At 42.9% G+C, this 22,915-nt stretch overlaps 1 protein-coding gene across 4 annotated transcripts in view; it reads left to right on the forward strand.

The window, feature by feature from the left end:
- Nucleotides 1-22,915, forward strand: part of LOC122448486 (agouti signaling protein) — a 108,467-nt gene that overhangs the window by 3,795 nt on the left and 81,757 nt on the right. For 3 of the 4 annotated variants that reach the window (XM_043479818.1, XM_043479814.1, XM_043479813.1), the window contains exons 1-2: nt 13,241-13,389; nt 14,677-14,764. The gene's annotated coding sequence lies outside the window, so the exon portion shown is untranslated. Of the gene's footprint in view, nt 1-11,664; nt 11,739-13,240; nt 13,390-14,676; nt 14,765-22,915 lie in introns of those variants that run through there. The other variant, XM_043479817.1, reaches the window with a different exon arrangement.

A 22,915-nucleotide genomic window follows, 5' to 3' on the forward strand; every position in this document is an offset into this window, starting at 1 on the left:
TCTGGAACTCTCTTGCTTGACCAGGACTCCTCATTAGTATAGCCCAGCCCAGAACCTTGGACATAGCAGTGATGTTAATCTTAAGGGGTAGAATGTACTAGACCATGTGCCAGATACATGTTTACTAATAGGGTTTTCCCAGAAATGAACCTGCAAGTGTTCTCTGAAGTGGGACTGAATTCAGACACAGAATCTATTGGTCTTAGCATTGTGACCTAGGATCTAAGAAAAGAGACAAATCCCTGTGATTTCATATTACCCAACCTCTTTCCCAGAGGTACCCCTGAGGTACCAACCCAAACCTCATCCTGCCAGCTAAGGAGGAGGTGATGCAGGTGAATAGATTCTCTCTAAAATGCAAAGGGAACTGAAATTCCCTTTTAACTAAGGGAACTGAAATTCATTGAGCATCTACCATGTATTGATGTTACACATATATCTCATTTAAGGTTTATGTTATCACTCGAGAATATCATTGCCCCCATTTTATATCTGAGGAAACTGGGGCCTCAAGAGGTTAAATAACTTGCCCAAGGTCACAAAGCTAATAAGTAGTGTTGATTCAACTTGGAGAATGGCACTGGATGGAGACATAATTCAGAAATCTGCTGAGTCCTGGCTCTGCCAGGAATCTGTCATGGCTAAGTGATATTTCAAATTATCAAACTGTTCCAAAGCCATAGATAGGAGGCCACCACATAGCACACTCTACTCCAGACAACATCTGAAAGTCAGTTTCACCAAATCCTTTTGGTCTCCAAAATCCAGTTTTTTTGCACCTTAATTTTAGGGTACTTCCAGATTAGATATGTGATATCTCAGTTGCCATAAAGCGAAAGAACTCACCCTAGAGAAGCTCCTGCTGAGTTGGCAATGCTCTGGGAGGTGGAGATCCTTGAAGGAGGGGGAAGCCAGGGAGCAGGAGACTATAGAGGCCCATTAGCCCTGAAAGCACTGAAGACCCAGGAGGCCAGGCAAAGTGGTCAGAGTGGCCCGACAGCTGGTGGTCATTAACAGCTCAGGGTTTCATAAAAAGCAGCGGGAAGGCAGGGGATGGTTTCGGTTAGCCTGCCAAAGTTACTGAACCAAATCCTGGACCCTCAGTTCCCTGACCCTTCCCATTCAGCAATTTCCACAGGTAAGTCCAAAGGGGAACTGCTTTAGGAATCCAGTAATTTAATTCTGCTTTGCTGATATAAGGATATGGAAAGGTTGTTGCTGAACCGTGAAAGTAGCCGGGATTCTTGGCCTCCAGAGGAGAATTCAATCCAGGGCCAGAGATGAGGCTTGATTGCTCAGAGCTTTTAGTAATAAAGTTTTATTAAAGTATAAAAGAGATAGAGAAAGCTCCTGACATAGCCATCAGAAGGGGGCAGAGAGAGTGCCCGCTTGCTAGTGTTAGCAACAAATTTTTAATTAGTTATTACAATGAATCAAAAGAATGTCTGGAGGTTGTAAAGATCTTACTAGACCCACTCCCATAATTTACATTTTTAAGATAACAGTATTAGCCAGAAGGTTTTCAGGAAGGAGAAACTGTCCTCAAGCAGGATACATTGTTGTATAATCCTTAGTACAGAGTTTAAACTGAGTTGTTTCTTGTGTAATCATCAGTTACACAGGCTTAAAGATAAAAATGTTTTATGTGACTAAGACTAAGGAATGTGGAGGGGGAGAAAAAGTTTGTCCTTTTCCTCCTCCTTGAGAATTCCAGACCCCTATCTCCTCCTTGAGAACCCTAGACCCCTCTCTCCTTGGAGACCCCCGAACTTGTTATCAACCTGCCTAGGAATTGGCCCTCTCAATATCAAAAAGGACAAACTTATTTTCCCATCTACATTCGTTAGTCTTAGTCACATAAAACATTTTTATTTTTAAGCCTGGAACTGATGATTATGTAACAACTCAGTTTAAACTCTGTACTAAGGATTATGGGGTCGCTAAGAGTCGGGCACAACTGAGTGACTTCCCTTTCGCTTTTCACTTTCGTGCATTGGAGAGGGAACTGGCAACCCACTCCAGTGTTCTTGCCTGGAGAATCCCAGGGACGGGGGAGCCTGGTGGGCTTCCATCTATGGGGTTGCACAGAGTTGGACATGACTGAAGCAACTTAGCAGCAGCAGCAGCAGCAGCAGCAAGGATTATATAACAATGTATCCTGCTTGAGGATTTGAACATGGAGCCACAAAATGAAACTAGCCTGGGGAGAAAGAGTCGTTAACCAGAAGACTTCTGAAATCATTTCCACAGAAGGTTTATACCCTTTTCGGAGGAGTTTATTTTCAATCTTTGTTTTCCTTTGGGCTCTAAAGTCCCTTCTCAGAGAAAAAGTCAATTCTCTGCTCTGGACTAGGGCAAAGTGTCTACAACTTGTCAGTTTTATCCCTGTCCACAGGCCCAGTAACTTTAAGATGGACTTCCTCAGGGTTGCGTCTCTACTGATAGTGTTTTCTTATCTCTTAGGAGGCCCCAAATTTCCCAAACTGCTTTTGAGAGATTCAGATACTTTATTTGATTTTATAAATAGTAGTTACAGACTTTATGTATCCATCACTCGTATCATCTGTGCAAAATCAAGAAGATATACTCTCGTGGGTACAAGCTTAGCATACCAGTCTCTTAGATATGAAAGGTAATGGAAGTCCCTTGATGGTTTGTTTTCAGTGTGAGACCTAACTGGAGCACATCACTTACTGTAAATGACCTTTGCAAGGGGAAGCTACTTGGAGCAGTTTTACCACTTGAAAATGAGATAAGACCATTGCAAAAGTAAATAAAAATCAATAATCAAAAGCCAGATCCTAAGTTTAAGAGAAGAAAAAAATCACCTTAGAAGTGATTCTACTATATCGGTGCATGGCATTTCCGCTATCCATCTGCCTTTGCTCTACAGACCTGCTTCTGGGGCCAGGCCAGCCTTAGTGCTTCCTGCTGACCCAGGCATTCAGGGAGAAGAAAATGCTGTTGTTGCCTTGTTTCCGTCTCTGGAAAGGATGCCTTTCCTCCTCGCCTGCAGCTCTTCCTCAGGTGGGACTCCTGCCTTCAGGACATACAGAGGCAGGCAGGCTCCTGTCAGCTCTGCCATTGCTCCTCCACAGCCCTTTTAACTCAGGTCACAGTGCTCTTAACTAGAAGTCTAGGCAAGTGTTTCTTTCTTTCTTTTCGAAATTTCTCCTTTATTATATTTTTTAAGTTTTATTTATTTTTGGCTGCACTGGGTCTTCATTGCTTTTGCTTGGGCTTTCTCTAATTCCAGGGAGCAGGGACTACTCTTTGTTATGGTGCTCAGGCTTCTCATTGAGGAAGCTTCTCTTGTCACAGAGTACGGGCTCTGGGGTACACAGGCTCCAGAAGCTCCGGTGCACGACCAGAGATTGAACCCATGTCCCTTGCATTGGCAGGTGGATTCTTAACCACTGACATGAGGGAGGTCCTCTGAAGGGTCATACTGGGTCACGTTAACATAGGGCTTTGAGTCAAAAGCTGGGACTAGCCTCTGTGAAGGATATACGGGGGGAGCTGATGGCTCCCACCAACTGCCCATCTGATGGTTGGATCTATTGCAGTCTTGGTATCAGCACAATCACACCTGACTTTATCAGTCAGTTTACAGAACCTCTCAGATGAGAATTTAGGAAGATAATAGATATAAAAACTGTTGGTAAACTCCAAAAGTCGCAGGTAAATGTATGAGACAATATTACCAAAGCTTTCCTAACCCATTCCAGAGTTCGGTCCTTGGATTTCTGTTCTTTTCTCTACTCCATTCTCCCTGAGTGATCTCATCTGTTTCCCTGGTTTTATTTATAAGCTATACACCAGTGACACCCAAATCTGTGTCTAGCTTAAGGCTCTCCCTAGAACTTTGGGCTTCACTGGTGGCTCAGATGGTAAAGAATCTGCCTGCAGTGTGGGAGACCTGGGTTCGATCCCTGGAGGAGGGAATGGCAACCCACTCCAGTATTCTTGCCTGAAGAATCCCCACGGACAAAGGAGCCTGGTGGGCTATGGGCTACAGTCCATGGGGTCTCAAAGAGTTGGACACGACTAAGCAACTAAGTACAGCCAGAATTTTAGTTTTATTTCTAATAGATTCCTAGATATCTCTATTTCAGTGTATTCCACAGATATGGTAAACAGAACTCACCCCCCTTCCTTGCTCTTCCTCTGGAATTTAGCATCTATTAATAATTGGTGATACCATCAGCCACACAGTCACCTGAACTAGACACTGGAGAGCCTTCCTTGATTTCTCTTTTGCCCTTACTCATCCCAGTGCATCCAAGGCCCTTGGATCTGTTGCTTCTTCCCCAAACTTACTACTCCAAGTGCTCATTCGTCTTTCCCCTGTATTATTCTGCTTTAACCTAGATTGTTTTCTCTGGTCTTTGTTTCCAGATGTGTCACATCAATCTACCCTCCACCCCTTTGCTAGCACAATATTTGGAAACTAAATCTGACCATGCCTTTCCTGCCTGAAACCTTTCAGCAACACTGCAGGATATGGTCCAGGTTCCTTAATCTGATATTTATAAGGCTCTCTGTTTCTCCTGACCCTTTCGGCCCTTCCTGCCTGCACGTTTCCCTCCACATATTTGCTATCACTGGCCTTTCTGTCTGCACTGTGCTCTCCTTCTATTGTTAGTACCCCAACCCCACATAGCTAAATCCTAGTCATCATGTAAGGTTCAACTCAGATGTCACTTCTTTTGAGAAGCCTTCCCTGACTAGCCCCAACCCTTGGTCCAGTAGGTGCTGGCATACCTTATGTATACCTCTGTCAATACATAAACCTCATTTATTATTGTTATTTATTATTTCTATAACTATTTTATATTTCTCTTCTTCTGGACTGTAAGCTCTTTGTAGGCAGAGACAATGCCTTTGTATCTACCATTTCTAGTATAGGTCATGGCATAAACTAAGCCTCCAATAATTGTTTGAATGACTGAATATCAGAAAAGTAGTCTCAGCTTTTAAAAAAAATATGTATGTATGTGTATTTATTTGGGGGTCTCTGCTGCTGAGCATGGGCTTTTTCTAGTTGTGGCCAGTGGGGTCTCTACTCTCTAGTTGCAGTGGCTTCTCTTGTTGCGGAGCAGGGCTCTAGGGCATGTGGGCTTCAGTAGTTGCAGTGCGTGGGCTCAGAGTTCCAGCGTGGCTTAATCACTCTGCAGCATGTGGGATTTTTCAGACCAGGGATCAAATCTGTTTTCCCTGCATTGGCAGTCTGATTTTTAACCACTAGAACACCACGGAAGTCCCTGAGCTTTTTTTTTTTTTTTTTTAAAGTCTTCAGTGGTAAGAACTGAAAAAGTATTTTAGCTAACCTCAGGTACTTAGCATTCACTTGCACCAAGTCCCTGCATTTTAGGTAGTGAACTGAATTGATTTCTCTGAATATATTTTAAGTTTATGCCAACCAAAAATTTCATAGTGATATTGAAAAAAGGTATTCCTTAAACATTCCAGTGCCCAATTTGATGACTGATGTCTTGGGTTCTCTCCTTGTCTCCCCACTATTGGGTTCCCAAAGAGTTCCAGCTGAGACACACGCACCTCAGATCTTCTTCTCCCCAAACCAGAGCTCTGATGTGGCCACCTGGGGGCAGTGCAGACTTGTGGAAGGACTCCACAGAGCGGCATGAGGAGTCCCAGTGCTGAGCAGTCCCTGCGTGCCACTCTGCCCAGTTCCTTTTCCTCCTGTCAGGCGAGTGTATGCTCCTCGGTTCTTTGTCTCGTCACAACAAAAATTTGGAGTGACGGACATTAAAGCCCCCTCGGCGGGTCCCAGCTCTCGGGTCTTGGACAGACCGTGTGATAGCTCTCAGGTCTCGAATGGACCGTGTTATACCTCTTAAATAAATCAGTGTTACAGTTCAGTGTTACAGCTCTATTTTATTTAGATAATAGCAGGAAAATCCATCTTCGGGGCGTGTGGGCACGTCGATCCAAAGACGCAAGGAGAAGAGTGCCCCATTGCGTGGGAGAGAGAAAGAGCATACGCATGCGTGGGAGAGACACAGAGAGAGAGCCCTTTGGCTCCTCTTTTTATGTTTCTTTCTCCCCCCTGGGCCTGTCCTATGCAAATTGGGCTTAGGCCAGAGCACTGTTCTACCTGAAGTCCTCACTCCGGTCCTCGGACCTTCCTTTGACCTTCCTCTGTTCTATTTTCGCGGGCTTTTCCTTTCCTGTCTTTTAGCCACCACCATTTTGGACTCCTTTTCCCTATTCTAACTACCTAACACTCCCACTTTGACTCAGGCTCCCACTGAACTGACGTGACGGGGGAATGGAATAGGTGATCAGGTGTGAGACACACTCACAGAGCCTCTCCAACTCCTGAGAGGCAGGGTTAAACAAATCAAGCTGGAGGTTTCTTTGAACTGGGAAACCAGGAAAGTGTGAAGGCTGGTGTTAAACACAGTTTAACAGGTATAACTTTGTTCCATGATGTGCAGGTCATGAAAATGTCACAGTTCTTTATTCTCTAAAATATTCTTGGCTCCCATCTGCCAGTGTGCAGAAAATCCAGTCTTGGCCTTCTTTTCAGGAGCTCACAGTATTTCAGAGACATCTCTCAGTCAGCGCCATCCACCGTTGGAGCTCTTTGCCCATGTCAACTGTCTATTCTAGGACCCTTTTTGTAGGCCTAAGTGGGGCATGAGACTCCCAAATAGCAGTGCCTCTGGTCACCACTAAGTGTTGCAGGAAGGGGTACCCCTTCCAGGGCCTGAAACTGGGCTCTTGTCTAACACTCGGAAATGAATTGTCCGAGGAGACACATGCTGACAAAGCAAGAGATTTTATTGGGAAGGGCACTCAGGTGGAGAGCAGTAGGGTCAGGGAACCCAGGAGAACTGCTCTGCTGCAGTCTCGGGTTTTATGGTGATGGGATTAGTTTCCGGGTGGTCTTTGGCCAATCATTCTAATTCAGAGTCTTTCCTGGTGGCTCACGCATCAGTCAGCCAAGATGGATGTTAGCGAGAGGGATTCTGGGAAGTGGACGGACACGCGGTGTCTCCTTTTGACCTTTCCCCCAAACTCTTCCGGTTGGTGGTGTCTTATTAGTTCCGTATTCCTTATCAGGATCTCCTGTCATAAAACAACTCATGCAAATGGTTACTATGGTGCCTGGGCAGGGTGGGCGGTTTTAATCCGTGTGCTTCCCCTAACATAAGCAACACAGTCATTCCCATTCAAGGTCCTGCTGTGCCAGGGGTCTGTGGGAGAGCGGGAGTAGAACCTGGCTGCACAAGGAGACCTAGCTTTAGAGCCAAGCTCAGGAAATTCTCTCTCTTCAGCTCTCCTCTAATCCTAAGATCCCTTCTTTGTGTCAGAAAAAAACACAACTTTATCCCCTCTGAGACCTGGGCTGATTTCAAAAACAAAAGCCTGTTGATTTTATTTTTTCTAAGGCAAACGAACCTCCAGCACAAAAGGCCCTGAGTTATTCTTTGGGGGTGGCAAGAGTAGGAGAAGATAGGAATGGTTCATTCTTCTACAAAGAAAGTGGCTGACACCACAGAAAATAAGAGTCAATCCTCAAGCAGGTTAGCCTGTCAAACACTAAAGCACTGCTTACTTCATTCTTTGTTCCTGGAGAATGGAGCCTCTCCCAGAAGAGGCAGTAGGCTGTTTGGCAGGTAGAGATCCACACTGATCATATACCGGCCTTGTGGTGTCCCAAGGACAAAAGAGCAGATGAAACCAAGGAGAGTCTTGGAATGCAAGAGCAGATAAAAGTTCTTCCTTGACTCCCACCCCCCCCCCACCCCTCCGCCAAAAAAAGAGGCTCAAAAGTTCTTCCTTGAGCTGGCCTGCTGTTCTAACAGCGTCTCCCACTCTAATAAACTTTATTTCTCTCTCATTCTGTCTCATGTCTGGAAATTCTTTTCAAACCTGTGCACAGACCACGACAGACCTGAGACTGGGAGGTGCGTTAGGCTGAAAGTAAGCAGCAAATCTGGGCTCCCTCATCTTCTGCATAGGCCCCAGATTAACTAGGGAGGATGGAGCTGGCACTCCCAGGTTCTAGTTCCCTGGACTGGCCTCATTCAGACTTTCCCATTTCCTGATCTCTGGAAGAAGTTTGAAGAACCTATGAGGGAATTACCCTAAGGCCACATCTAACCCTTGAATAACAAACTGCATAATGGAATAACAGAGCAATCTTCATTACTGATTTCATGTAAATTTTTATTTTTTGATATCTAATTAAAATATCCTTATTTTTTGTTATTGAGATTTTTGGAACCCCCTTAAATTTTACACCTTAGATGCATGCCCTGCTTGTTTCACCCTGGCCTGTCTACTAGCAGCTGCCCCTGCCTGAGCCACCTTGAGCCCTTGTAGTTCATTCACAGGATGTAACCTGAGCCTAGCTATGTGTGAGACCAATGGTAGGACCCTGGCATTTCACTCTGACCTTGGGTGAGAGTGAGGGGCCTAGCATCCTTGGCTAGTATTTCTCCCAGACCCTCAGCTGGACTGTATTGAAGTGACACCTGTAAGGTGCAATGAGACCTCTGGGCATTGAGCCAAGAGTCCTTTGATTCTTTTTTTGTCATAGATGGAGAGAATTTGCTAACATACCACTATTCATCAGGGGTCATATGAGGATCTAAGAATTTCAGAAAATCTAGGTTGTTTTGATTTAAGTCCACATTCTTTAATGTGGCCCATAAGAAGGCCAGCCCTTCACCAATGCATTTCATCTGCCTCATATATAGCCATTCCCCCACGTACACTATATTCTTGTCACAGGGAACTGTTTGGTCTGCTTGTTGTTTTCCAAGCATACGTACTTTCACGCCTCCATGCCTTTGCTCATGCTGTTTCCTTGAATGGAATACCTTTTTTTCCTTTCTCTCTGCTTGATAAATTCTTTACTTATCTTCAAGGCCCAAATCAAATGTTATCTCCTCTGTAGTTTCCACTAATATGTTCCCCTTATTGAAGTTCACTCACACTCCTGATGGAGAAGGCAGTGTCACCCCACTCCAGTACTCTTGCCTGGAAAATCCCATGGACAGAGGAACCTGGTGGGCAGCAGTCCATGGGGTCGCTAAGAGTCGGACACGACGGAAGCGACTTAGCAGCAGCAGCACACTCCTGATAGCCCCCGTCCCAACGTCATGTATCCGGTTTTTTTTTTTTTTTCCATCTGTTTTTTATGTCTCTTTATAAGATGATGAACTCAGTGAATGATTTGAAACAGTGACTCCTGAGGTTGCCTCCTCTCCCCCTCATCTTCATTCATTCTCCCTATCCTATAACTTCATTCATCTTTGTATCCGCAGCACTTAGCATAATGCTTGACACACAGGAAGCACTTAACAAACATTTGTTGCGTATGATGAAAGCTGCAAGGCAAAATGTGGTTCCTTTATTTTCACTTTCTATTTCCACTTCTCAGGAGATTTTGGTTACTGCTCCCAATTTCCTCCCTTGATCATTTCTGTTCTTTCTGACCATATGCATCCCATCCCAATTTTAGCTAGCTTTCTGGGGCTAGCTCTCCCAACCCATTCTGCTCATTTATTCTGCAAATCAGCACATACTTATTGAAAACCTGCTGTTCTGCAGGCACTATTCTAGGCATTGAGGATACGGCAGTGACCAAGATAGATGGGGTACTTCCATGGAGCTTACGTTATCATTGAAAAACAACCAAAACGAGTAACAAGATAATTTCAGATAACAATGAGGTTTAGAAAGGAAGTAAAGTGATGTGACAGGGTGTGAAGAGAAGTTAGTCAGGTAAGCCCTCTCTGACAAGGAGACTCTAAAATCTGGAGGAAAGAAGAAGGCAATATGGGTACCTACAGAAAAAAATTTTAAGTAGAAATGTCAGTAAGTGCACAGGCCTAGAGACAAAATCAAATGACTGAAAATTATAAAGCATTATATAAAGAACAAAATGATTAAGGCTTTCCTTAGCCTGTCAGTATCCCTTCATTCCTTTCACAACCGAGTAGCTTCAGTTCCTTCTGAGAAGTGGTTGACTTCTCCTAACCTCCTCCTTTTCTACCACTCATATCACAGAATTTTCTTCCACTGAATCCCATTGAAATTCATCTGACTGAAGTACCAGTCCATGGTATTAGATGCTTTGTGTGGTCCCTTTAGAGGCACTTCCCTCCTCCATCACCTCCAGAAGCACTAAGAGCTGCTGTCCCATCTCCAGGAAAGGTTTACCTCACAGGAACACTCAAATGGAAATCCGGGGGTGGGGATCAGGGGCAGCATTGAGGAGGAAAAGTCAGTTCTCTGGACAGACATCCACAAGTGGGAGAGCCTGGAGTCCACTTGTGTGAATCCCAGGAGTGTCTCTTCACCCCCTACAGCCATTCTTGTTACCTTTTCTCTAAACTGTGTGTTGCCTTCCACTGGGCTGCCAAGTCCAGCTGGTGAGGGAGTCCAAAAGAGCTGGCCTCCTCTCTTAGATGCCAGAGCAACTGCTTAAAAAAGCGGAAGGGCTTCCTGCTGCTAGAGACATGAAACACTCTCAGTAAGCCAGGAGCCAGAATCAAAACCATATGGTTTGCTTTGCAGAAAAGATCACAGAACCTAAAAAGTTAGAGGAAGGAGGGCCAGCTAGGGGACAAGTTTTGGGAGTAAGGTGGGTGCGCCTATCCCATTCCTAGCAACCCTGTACTCACTAGTATAGTCCCCTATCCCGCCACCTAAGGGTCCTTCTGTCCTTGGACTCCTGGCCTATTTGGACTTTCTTCAGGCCCAGATGATAGAAGTTCTAACAATAAAGTTCAGAAGATTGAGATTATATCCTCTCCCTGGAACATCTTGGTCTCTTAAAGTCCTCCTGACCAGATGCCCCTCAAATGAAAACTGTCCCCATTTACTCTTATCTCTAAGGAACTGACATACCTCACACCTTTACATATTAAACTAGCAGTCTTTTAACTGCTTGTCTCCTGTGAATCTAAATAGATACAGGGTCTCTAAGATTTTTCTTAAATTTTTAAGTTTATCTTAGATTTTTCCTAAGTTCTCCTGAGGTAGATCCATAAGCATTAAAAAGAAATTTATACTCAATGACTCCTTTTAAAAGGATAAGCCATATGGTCATAATGTGGGAGCCTGGCTTTAGATCTGTTTTAGGGCTTGAAATGTCAGAGCTCTGCTAGTTCTAACAGGTTCCTGTCCTTACTGCTACGTGAGCCAGGATTGTTTAAGGACAAGTTGGGGAGGAGATGCTGTATGCCTGAAACTGGGATGGCCTGCAGTGTCTTTTTCTCTGCAGACCAAGGCCAGGGTACCCCAGGAAAGAGTGAATCCTAATTCTATCCATCTGCTGCCTTCCGGCTCCCCCAACCCACCACTTCAGTGGCTCCCTATAAACGGAAACAATTATGGGGAGATGTCAGTGTCTATAAGTCTCTCTGTCCATGCAGAAGAGTCTGGGGCAGCTGCCTTTGTTTTAGGGCCCAGGCTGACCCATAAATGGGAGGAACATTCCAGGCAGCCCTTTACTATAAGAAAGAGGTTGATCCTCAGTGTTTCAGCGTTGAGTGCCTGTGCCACAAGCCTCTCCCATAATCTGTTCACCCAGGGCAGGTCTGCAGTATGCTGGGTCATGGAAGAAAAAGCAAACAAGAAGACAGAACAAATAAACTGAGTTTTCCTAATTTTTTTCTGCAGGTGTTTTCTTGGACAGGAAGGCAAATGAAAAGTTTGATAGAGAGGATGGTTCTCCTTCTTGGCTACTATTGAAGGTAAGTGTTGACAACGTTATATGATCAGAGATTTGAGGGTAGGATTTCTGTCTTAAGCTTCCCAAAGCTGCAAGGATGATCCTGTTCCTGCCTCCCAGACTGCCTGACTTGTTCCGCTATATGCTTAAGTCATTGGAAAAGACCCTGATGTTGGGAATGATTGAAGGCAGGAAGTTTTTGACCAAAATAAATTATATTTTAATGTTTTTGTTGTTTAGTCACTAAATCATGTCCAACTCTTTTGCACCCCCCTAGACCGTAGCCTGCCTGGTCCTTCTGTCCATGGGATTCTCCAGGCAAGAATACTGGAGTGGTTACCGTTTCTTCCTGCAGGGGATCTCCCCGACTCAGGGATCGAACCAGAGTCTCCTGCATCTCCTGCATTCACAGGCGTATTCTCTACTACTGAGCCACTGAGGAGCTCCTATATTTTAGTATGTTTTACATGTATATATATATATATATATACATACATATATATAAAGTGAAGTTGCTCAATCGTGTCCGACTCTTTGCGACCCCATGGACTGTAGCCTACCAGGTTCCTCCCTCCATGGGATTTTCCAGGCAAGAATACTGGAGTGGGTTGCCATTTCCTTCTCCAGATCTTCCCGACCCAGGGATTGAACCCAGGTCTCCCACATTGTAGGCAGACATATATATATACATATACATACAATATATATATATATATCTAGACCCTGTCTTATTCAAGCATCACAATAATACTACACTTAGGAAAGAGAGAGTATGAATATCACTATTATATAGGAAACAAACACGAAGAGATTAATTGACCTGTGCAAACTAGCTCTCTTGTCACCAGAGTCAAGACTAGAACACTAATTTCCCAACTTCCAGTTCAGTGCCTTTTTCATCATTTCACCTTAAGAACAAACATCTTCCACATGTTTCAGTAAGACAGGGTATTCACAATCATTGAACCCTTTCCCTGGGCCCCTCTTATAATTATGGGGTCTTCCTCTTTCAAGGCTGAGTCATCCTTTGCCACCTTATGCTCCCCCAGATTCACACACAGTTCATATGCTTGCAACACTACCAGGCACTTTGCATACCATTGTCTCAGTTCATTCCCCAGTATCCCCATTGAGGATATTATTTATCCATGGGACCAATACACTGAAGCTCAGAAAAGGCAGATACATTAGTTTAAAATCATAGAGCTTATAAGTGTTAGTCAGGAGCTGAAACCAGGTCTTCTGATACCCTGATCCCTTTCTGTGATACCCAAGGAATCCAGAGACAGGAGCCATGTAGGAATCAAACGTAGATCTCAAGACATGAGCAAATTTGTGGACTGTTCCTGCAGGAGGCAGATTCTAAGTCTGGGATACCATGTAATACAATAGACAGCCTCCAGTTCCTCCTATGTGGCAAACATCCTTCCCACTGGGTATCCTCACAGAAACAGGCGAAACACGCAAGTGTGCTTACGTGGCATGTGCTGCCCCGCCTCCTCCTGCCAGAGGTTTGGTCACAGCTAAAGCATCTTCACAACCTATTTAAACCAACTTGCACGAACTGGCAACAAAGTATCCGTTCTCTCACAGGCTGAGTCATTGAGCTTCTGCAGAAGTTGGAAGAGGCAATCTTTAGCGGAAACATTTAAGAACCAGGGGTTCCCTGAGAGGTATGTGACAAATTCCATTCAGATATTGAGATTGATTTCTTTCCTCTTTCTTTCTTTCCCCCCACCCCAATCACATTCAAAGAGCTAACAAGTTTTCACCTTATCAAGCAAGATGAGAAGAACATTGCTTCCTTTATTCTTGAGTGAGTCTGTGCCAGAGGAGAGCTAACGGCATCTGAGTAATTAAGGGTAGCATCGGAGTTATCTGAGAGCACTTTGTACATGTGACATTTACTGATAGGTAAATGGTGCTTCAAATACTTCAGCAAAATCCAATTACAGGCCTCTAAGTCCATTATAATTTACTGCTCCCACAGTTCACCCTGTAAACTCCCACACTGTTTACACTGTTTACTGTATAGGCAGCCCCTCTGCTTTGAAATGCTTCTAAGAAACTATGATGGTGCAAATTTGTTCAACTGACAGCTGAATGTACATGTAGCTCCATCAGAGAGGGAAAGGCAAATGTAGGTGTAAGGACTAAATTTTATCTCATGGCATCTGAGCAGCCTCGATGGCCTGACGGCTTTGTTGTGCTATATGGGTAACAACTGGGTCATGAGATAATTCACAAAACTCTCCAGCAGTCCAGGCTTTCCTGGGGTTAACTGTTGCTGTGGGGCTGGGATGAGGAAAAGCAGGTCTTCTCAAGCTGCAGCTGCAGTCGACATCTCCTTCACCCCATACCTGAGCTCCTGCTCCCTGGGAGAGAAACCCGAGTAATGACAGCTGTAGCTGCAGAGAAGGGTTCTTCTTGGCAGTGGCTGATTCCGACTTCAGAGCTGTGGGTGTTGAGCTAGAAAGCAGTACAGAGAGAGAGGGCCAGGAAGTAAGTGATGCCGGGAAATGGGAAACTCAGGGGAGAAAGGACTTGACTTTCTTCCCCTCACAAAGATGTGATTTGCAAGGTTTGTCTTTTCATTTGGACTGGTGAGTTTCAAAATTTTTAGTCTTTAGACAACTTGAGCTAGACAAAAGTATTATCCATTTACTAGATTGAATAAGCCAGCAAACAAACCAACCAACCACTTTACAGGTGTGTTTGCTGAATCCCTGTGATTATTTGTAGGTCCCTTTAAACATATTTGTTTTGATGCTTTTAAGTTTTGATTGAAATCCACAGCAGAAAATATGTTTTAAAAGGGGGAAAAAAAAATCAACACACTTCTGTGCCTTGCGTTTTGACCCAGTCCGCAGAACGGTTGGAAGAATCTCTGCAGACCCACTATAGATCCCCGGATTCCACTTGGAGAACCATTAATCTAAAAAAAGACATCTTGATTTCAGAACCCTTCTTTTGATCTGGAGTTATCTGTTACTGACCACAGACAGCTGCTACTGACAATTCCCGGGACAGGGCCCTGTAGAGTGAGAGGTGAGTCCAGTGTGGGAAGAAGAAATTTCTTTCTCTTTGTCAACGAGTGTTTCAGTACAGAGCCATATCTGTGCTTAACAGGATATCTATGAGCTCAATTTCTTCTCCTTTTCTTCCTCTTCTTTTTCTTTCCTTTTCCTTCCTCCCTCCTCCTCATTTTCTTCTACTTTTTTGTTTCTTCTGTAGTAAAAAAACTCACCAAGCCCTCGGTGCCAAGATGATTTTTTTCCTGGTACATTCCACTGATTTAAGTTTCCAAATTACAGTTTCTTACTTGGGTGCAGAATCTTCCTATATTTGAGCACCTAAATTTTTGTAAAAGCAGTTGGCCACTGCCCATACTTTGTGTACAGGTAGCTGAGATAGTACCAGAGAAGAGAAGGCTACAGGTTTGTGCCCTTTCCTGTATCAAAGTGTGGGGCTCTATTGAGATACATGTAGGAGAAGAACATTCCGGGAGGGAGCAGCCATGTTGCAGAGAACCGACAACACCGATAATATAAAGAACAAATCCAGGAAGAAATGGAACCATACCTTGGAAGCTTGAAGTTACAGTGGTTCATTTGGTCAACCTGCTCTGAAAATAAAGGAAGAGATTCTCATGTTGAAGGTAGGGCATGTGCTTGCGTTTCCTCTGCTTAAGCCACAGGGATCTCATTAAGGATCGGGACACTAACACTGATCGCTTCATTTTGGGCACAACTCTGAGCAGGAAAGCCCCATACAAAGATAATTACCAGGAATTGGGGGTGCCCATTATAGCCTTTTGATTTGGTCACTCAAATATCCTGTCAGACAGATGTAGAAAGGAGACCGATCTTTACCTCAAAAGAAGTAAATTGTAGGTTGAAGTGTTTGGTTTCAGTCTCTGTCAGGTTGAGGCTTTGAAAAACAGATCTGTGGGTCTAGGAAACCACTTACAGGATTCAATTGCTTTGGAGTCCTGTGCATAATCAAGGATATAAAGAAATGTATAACTCAATTTGAGACAATTGTTTTTAATTGACAGTTTTACTGTCGAGTACGGTAAACCCATTTTGTGTAAGTGGCTCGGGATTGAAATACAGTCTGGGAAAAGGGCTGTTTCTGGTTCTTCAGGACAGTCTGAAGGCATCTCAAAAGTTAAAATAACATGAAACTTGCCATCTTTCTGTTACACTGCAAATGTTTTTCTTTTCCAAGTGCTTCTGCATATGGGTGAGCATTCCAGCAAAGATGCAGTTACAGTTCAGTACGGGAAAGCAAATGAACCTAGTGTTCAGAGTTCGATGAAAGAGCCAGGACGCTAGTCAAAAAGAGAGAAGAGTTCTTATAGAAACAAAACAGAAAATAGAAATAAAAAAGATCACATGTCAATGCGTGTGTTGGGTTTGGGAGGAAGGCGGATGGTAGCAGAGTGTCATCTTTGATTGAGATAAGAAAGAATATGGCTCAGGGAAAATGTACACAAAGAAATAGACTGTGGCTTGAGAGAAAACTGAGTTCAGTTGGGTAGGGAAGATTTATTCAGGTTTTGGTGAGGAAATTGTAAAGAATTGTAAAGCTAAAGTCTGTATCCAATTAAAATACCTGTGCAGATGGGTCTGGGGGCCAAAGTAGTCCCTATAGCCCCAAGAGGTCTGCATTTTGCTCATAGGGCAGCTCTCTTGAGGAAAAAGAAGAAGAATGGGGGGTGTTGCAGTGGGGGAGAGTTCTATAAATCCTTCTGATAACCCCCACAAAATTAGGACACAGCCATAAATTGCCTACTAGACAACCACCAGTTCTGTCTCCATCTGTTCCGCAAACCTGTGCTTACAGATTCTTTATATTCAAGTGTTTTTAAGAAGAATCAGCTTGGAACAAAAGTACTAAATTCAAAACATTCTAAACCACAATTTAAATCTTATTTAAAAGATGAAAGGATGAAAAGTGTGACTCTTTTCATTAGTTTAGAAATAGTCCTTTCTGACTGGTTCCCATCCAGTATATGTTTCACTCTTTCCTTGGTTTGTTCCGCTCTTAAGTGCCATCAGCCCTCATTCAATACAGTCAGTGATTGGACTTTCAGAAAGGATAAAACTGGTTATTTAAAATTGCCTCCTTATGTCCTATAGTTGCACCCTTTGACATTCCCTTCCAGAAAAGTGATGTCATCCCCATCCACAGCACCACTGTAAGTCAGGGACACAGAGAAAAAACCACTAGACCCCAGTGAAGTTACACTGATCGGAGCTTCAGGATGGTCGGGTGGCCTGATTCTCGGTAGCAGCAGGCCCTGGTGCACAAAGCTCAGGAGCGGGAATTAGGAGGCCAGTCTCTAAGCCTGCGTCTACTTCTAACAGTCTGTGGGGCTTTAACCTCCTCATAGACTTGCTCAGGGCTGCCATCTTCCTGTGCATCAAAGGAGAAGACAAAGCCTCGCCTCTCCTACTTGTGAATAAGACGACAGCTGAAAGTAACCTGTCTTTGCTGGGTGACAGGGAGCCAGGTCAAAGAGAGAAGGTTGTGACAGCTGCCTTTTTCACTTGATTGCTTAATGTTTAAAATCTTGATCTCCTTCTTTCCTGGGATCCTGAATGGTCTGGACACAGACCACAATACTTTAAATTTTTATTTGATGTTTGTCTGTTTCTATTAAACAAAAATGTGTACAGCTTGATGAATTTTTACCACATGAACACACCCAGGAAAACTGAACCTAGATCTAGAAACAGAACATTACCAGTACGCAGAACCCCCTCATGCCTTCTTTAAGTCTCTTTCTTCCCAAGGGTAACCACTAACCTGACTTCTAACACCATAATTAAGTTTTGCCTGTTGGTGGTGGTGGGCGGGGGTGGTGGTGGTGGGGCGGTATGTACTTTGATGTGTGACTTCTTTTGCTTTGTAAGATTTAGTTATGCTATTGCATGTAGTAATATTTGGGATTTTGTTTTTTGACTGCACCACGCAGCTTGTGGGATCTTAGTTCCCCAATCAGGGATCCAACCCTGTGGCCCCTGCATTGAAAGGGTAGAGTCCTAACCACTGCACCTCCAGGGAATTTCTGCATGTAGTAGTATTTTATTTGAATTGCTAAATTTTATTTCATGAATTAATATATCACAGTTTATTTATTGATGGGCATTTGGGTTGTTTCCAGTTGGGGACTATTATGAACAGTTCTATTAGGAACATTTGTGAACAGTTTTTTGCTGAACATATGAATGCAATTCTATTGGGTATATCTAAAAATGGAAGTGCTGAATTGTAAGACATGTGAGTTCTGCTTTAATAGATACTGCCAGTTTTCCAAATTAGTTGTATCATTTTATACTTCTAACAGCCTTGTCTGAGGTTTCTGGGTTTTTTTTTAACATCCTCATGGCTCAGACGGTAAAGAATGTGCCTGCTAATGTGGGAGACCCAGGTTTGATCCTTGGGTCAGGAAGATTCCCTGGAGTAAGAAATGACAACCCACTCCAGTATTCTTGCCTGGAGAGTTCCATGGACAGAGGAGCCTGGCGGGCTACAGTCCATGGTGTTGCAAAGAGTCAGACACTACTGAGTGACTAACACTTTCACTTTCAGTTTTCATCAATACATGGTATTGTCTGTCTTTTATATTTAACTATTTTGGTGAGAGAATAGTGGAATGCCTTTCTATTTTAATTTATATTTCCTTGACACTAATGAAGTTGAGCACCTTTTGTCATTCATTGGCCATTTGGATATCCTGTTTTGTGAAATACCCTTCATATCTTGAACCTATTCTGTTGGGTTGTCTGACATTTTTATTGGTCTATGTTCTTTAAATTGTAGACATTGGTTGTGTACAAGTTACAAATATCATTTCCCAAATGATGTCTAAGCATATTGGACCCTGAGGCAAAGGGAAAATCAGTGGATACCTATCTTGATTTAAAATTATGACATTTTATTCATCATGGATTTTAAAAAACTAATTTTGATTTTTAAAAATACTGCAAATATCTTATTTTGATTACTGAGGGTTTTTTTTTGTTGTTGTTGTTGTTGTTTTATGCCCCCTTAAAAATTTGTGTCCAGGCTTAACACTTTACTAGACTTTCACCCGAGGCTTCAACTTGCCTCACCCTAGGCCTGGCTCTTATTCCATTCTGCGGCTTGCATTGTCACTGTCTTTATAGTGTTATTTGATGAAAAGGAGTTCCTAATTTAAATTTAAATTGATTAAATTATTCAAGATTTTCTTTCATGGTTAGCATCTTTTTAAAAAATTCTGTTAAAATTTTTTTTTCTACCTAAAGTCATAAAAATATTCTCCTATAATATTTTTTTGAATAGTGCTGTTCAATAGAACTTTCTGCAGTGATAGAACTATTCTCCAGCTATGCTGTACAATATGACAGCCAACATGATGCAGGTATTGAGCACTTGAAATGTGGCCAGTATTTCTGATGTATTGAATTTTAAATTTTATTTACTTTTAATTATTTTATTAAATATGGATAGTTGCAATGTAACCTGAAAACATCATCCATCTAGAATTGATTTTAGGCTATGCTGTAACGTCATATTTCCTTTTTTTCTTCCATATGGATAGCCAATTGACCCAGTATCGTGTACTGAAAAGACTATTAATTCCTTTTATAGTTAGACAGTTTTCTATGAGTCTGGTTAATCTGGTTCTGGAATGTCCACTTTTAAAATTTATCTATTAGTTTGTCTCTGTGCCAATTCCATGCTGTTTCAAATACTATAGCTACTATAATGAACTTAATACATAATAGAATAAGTTTTTCATATTTCTGGTCTTCCGCAAGATTATCTTGACTATTCTTGAACTTCTGCTCTGCATTTCCACATAGATTTTATTTATTGAAGTGTAGCTGACATAATGATTTGACAGCACAGTGGTCTGACATGCAAATACATTACAAAATGATCACTATGATAGGTCTAATAACCATCTGTCACCATACAAAGTTATTATAGTATTATTGATTTTATTTCTTATGTTGTATATTACATCTCTCATGCATGCATGCTAGGTTGCTTCAGCTGTGTCCAAATCTTTGCAACCCTGTGGACTGTAGCCTGCCAGGCTCCTCTGTCCATGGGATTCTCAAGGCAAGAATACTGGAGTGTGTTGCCATGCCCTCCTCCAGGGAATCTGCTTGACCCAGGGATTGAACCCAAGTCTCTTATGTCTCCTGCACTGGCAGGCAGGTTCCTTACCACTAGCGTCATATTACTGGGAAGCCCATATTACATCTTGTGCTTTATTTATTTTATAACTGGAAGTTAGTGCCTCTTAATCGCTTTCATCTGTTTCACCAAACCCCCTAACATTCTCCCCTATAGTAATAACCAGTTTGTTCTCTGTATCTACGTCTGTTTCTGTTTTCTTATTTTTTATATAATTTTATTTACTTTTGGCTGTGCTGGGTCTTTGTTGCTGCGTGGGCTTGCCTCTAGTTGCAGCGAGCAGGAGCTACTCTCTAGTTTTGGTGCACAGGCTTCTCACTGGATTGTATTCTCTTTTGTTGTTGTTGTTGTTTCAATTAGAGGATAATTGCTTTGCAATGCTGTTTTGCTTTCTGCCATACATCAACATTAATCAGCCATAAGTATATATTTGTTCTCTCCCTCTTAAACCTCCCTCCCACGGTGGCTCCTCTCATTGTGGAGCCCGAACTCGAGAGCACAGGCTCAATAGTTGTGGCACATAGGCTGAGTTGCTCCATGGCATGTGGGATCTTCCTAGACCAGGGATTGAACCCTTGTCTCCTGCATTAGCAGGCAGATTCTTTACCACTAAGTCACCAGCGAAGCTCTTGTTTTGTTTTTTCGATTCCACTTGTAAGTGAAAACATATGGTATTTGTCTTTTTTTGTCTGACTTATTTCACTTAGCATAATACCCTTGCTGTTGTGGCAAATGGCAAGATTTCATTCTTGTTTATAGCTGAGTGATATTCCATTGTATATAAATATACCATATGTTCTTTCAGTTCAGTCGCTCTGTCATGTCCGACTCTTTGCGACCCCATGAACCACAGCATGCCAGGCCTCCCTATCCATCACCAACTCCCGGAGTCCACCCAAACCCATGTCCATCGAGTCGATGATGCCATCCAACCATCTCATCCTCTGTCGTCCCCTTCTCCTCCTGCCCTCAATCTTTCCCAGCATCAGGGTCTTTTCAAATGAGTTAGCTCTTCACATCAGGTGGCCAAAGTATTGGAGTTTCAGCTTCAACATCAGTCCTTCCAATGAACACCCAGGACTGATCTCCTTTAGGATGGACTGGTTGGATCTCCTTGCAGTCCAACGGACTCTCAAGAGTCTTCTCCAACACCACAGTTCAAAAGCATCAATTCTTTGGGCTCAGCTTTCTTCACAGTCCAACTCTCACATCCATACATGACCACTGGAAAAACCATAGCCTTGACTAGATGACCTTTGTTGGCAAAGAATGTCTCTGCTTTTTTTTTTTTTTTTTTATCATCATTCGGCCTGGGCGGGATTCTGACTTAGAGGCGTTCAGTCATAATCCCACAGATGGTAGCTTTGCCTCATTGGCTCCTCAGCCAAGCACATACACCAAATGTCTGAACCTGCGGTTCCTCTCGTACTGAGCAGGATTACCATGGCAACAACACATCATCAGTAGGGTAAAACTAACCTGTCTCACGACAGTCTAATCCCAGCTCACGTTCCCTATTAGTGGGTGAACAATCCAACGCTTGGTGAATTCTGCTTCACAATGATAGGAAGAGCCGACATCGAAGGATCAAAAAGCAACGTCGCTATGATGTCTCTGCATTTTAATATGCTGTCTAGGTTGGTCATAACTTGCCTCCCAAGGAGTAAGCGTCTTTTAATTTCATAGCTGCAATCACCATCTGCAGTGATTTTGGAGCCCAGAAAAATAAAGTCAGCTACTGTTTCCACTGTTTCCCCATCTATCTGCCATGAAGTGATGGGACCGAATGCCATGATCTTAGTTTTCTGAATGTTGAGCTTTAAGCCAACTTTTTCACTCTCCTCTTTCACTTTCATCAAGAGGCTCTTTAGTTCTTCTTCACTTTCTGCCATAAGGGTCATGTCATCTGTATATCTGAGGTTATTGATATTTCTCCTGGCAATCTTGATTCCAGCTTGTGCTTCTTCCAGGCCAGCATTTCTCATGATGTACTCTGCATATAAGTTAAATAAGCATGGTGACAATATACAGCCTTGACGTACTCTTTTTCCTATTTGGAACCAGTCTGTTGTTCCATGTCCAGTTCTAACTGTTGCTTCCTGACCTGCATACAGATTTCTGAAGAGGCAGGTCAGGTGGTCTGGTATTCCCATCTCTTTCAGATTTTTCCACAGTTTACTGTGATCAACACAGTCAACTGTGATCAACACAGTCAAAGGCTTTGGCATAGTCAGTAAAGCAGAAGTAGATGTTTTTTGCTTTTTCAATGATCCAGAAGATGTTGGCAATTTGATCTCTAGTCCCTCTGCCTTTTCTAAATCCAGCTTGAACATCTGGAAGTTCACAGTTCACATATTGCTGAAGCCTGGCTTGGAGAATTTTGAGCATTACTTTACTAGCGTGTGAGATGAGTGCAATTGTGCGGTAGTTTGAGCATTCTTGGTTGCCTTTCTTTTGGATTGGATGAAACTGACCTTTTCCAGTCCTGTGGCCACTGCTGAGTTTTTAACAATTTCCTGATATGAGTGCAGCACTTCTTTCAGGATTTGAAATAGCTCAACTGGAATTCCATCACCTCCACTAGCTTTGTTCATAGTGATGCTTCCTAAGGCACTTGACTTCAAACATTCCAGGATGTCTGGCTCTGAGGTGATGATCACACCATTGTGATTATCTGGGGTCGTGAAATCTTTTATGACAGTTTCTTCTGTGTATTCTTGCCACTACTTCTTAATATCTTCTTGCTTTCTGTTAGGTCCATACAATTTCTGTCCTTATTTGAGCCATCTTTGCATGAAATGTTCCCTTGGTATCTCTAATTTTCTTGAAGAGATCTCTAGTCTTTCCCATTCTGTTGTTTTCCTCTATTTCTTTGCACTGATCACTGAGGAAGGCTTTCTTATCTCTTCTTGCTATTCTTTGGAATTCTGCATTCAAATGGATGTATCTTTCCTTTTCGCTTCTCTTCTTTTCACAGCTATTTGTACTCCCCCTCAGACA

Source organism: Cervus canadensis, chromosome 10 (genome assembly GCF_019320065.1).
Source record: "Cervus canadensis isolate Bull #8, Minnesota chromosome 10, ASM1932006v1, whole genome shotgun sequence".
In the NCBI taxonomy this organism is placed as follows: Eukaryota; Metazoa; Chordata; class Mammalia; order Artiodactyla; family Cervidae; genus Cervus; species Cervus canadensis.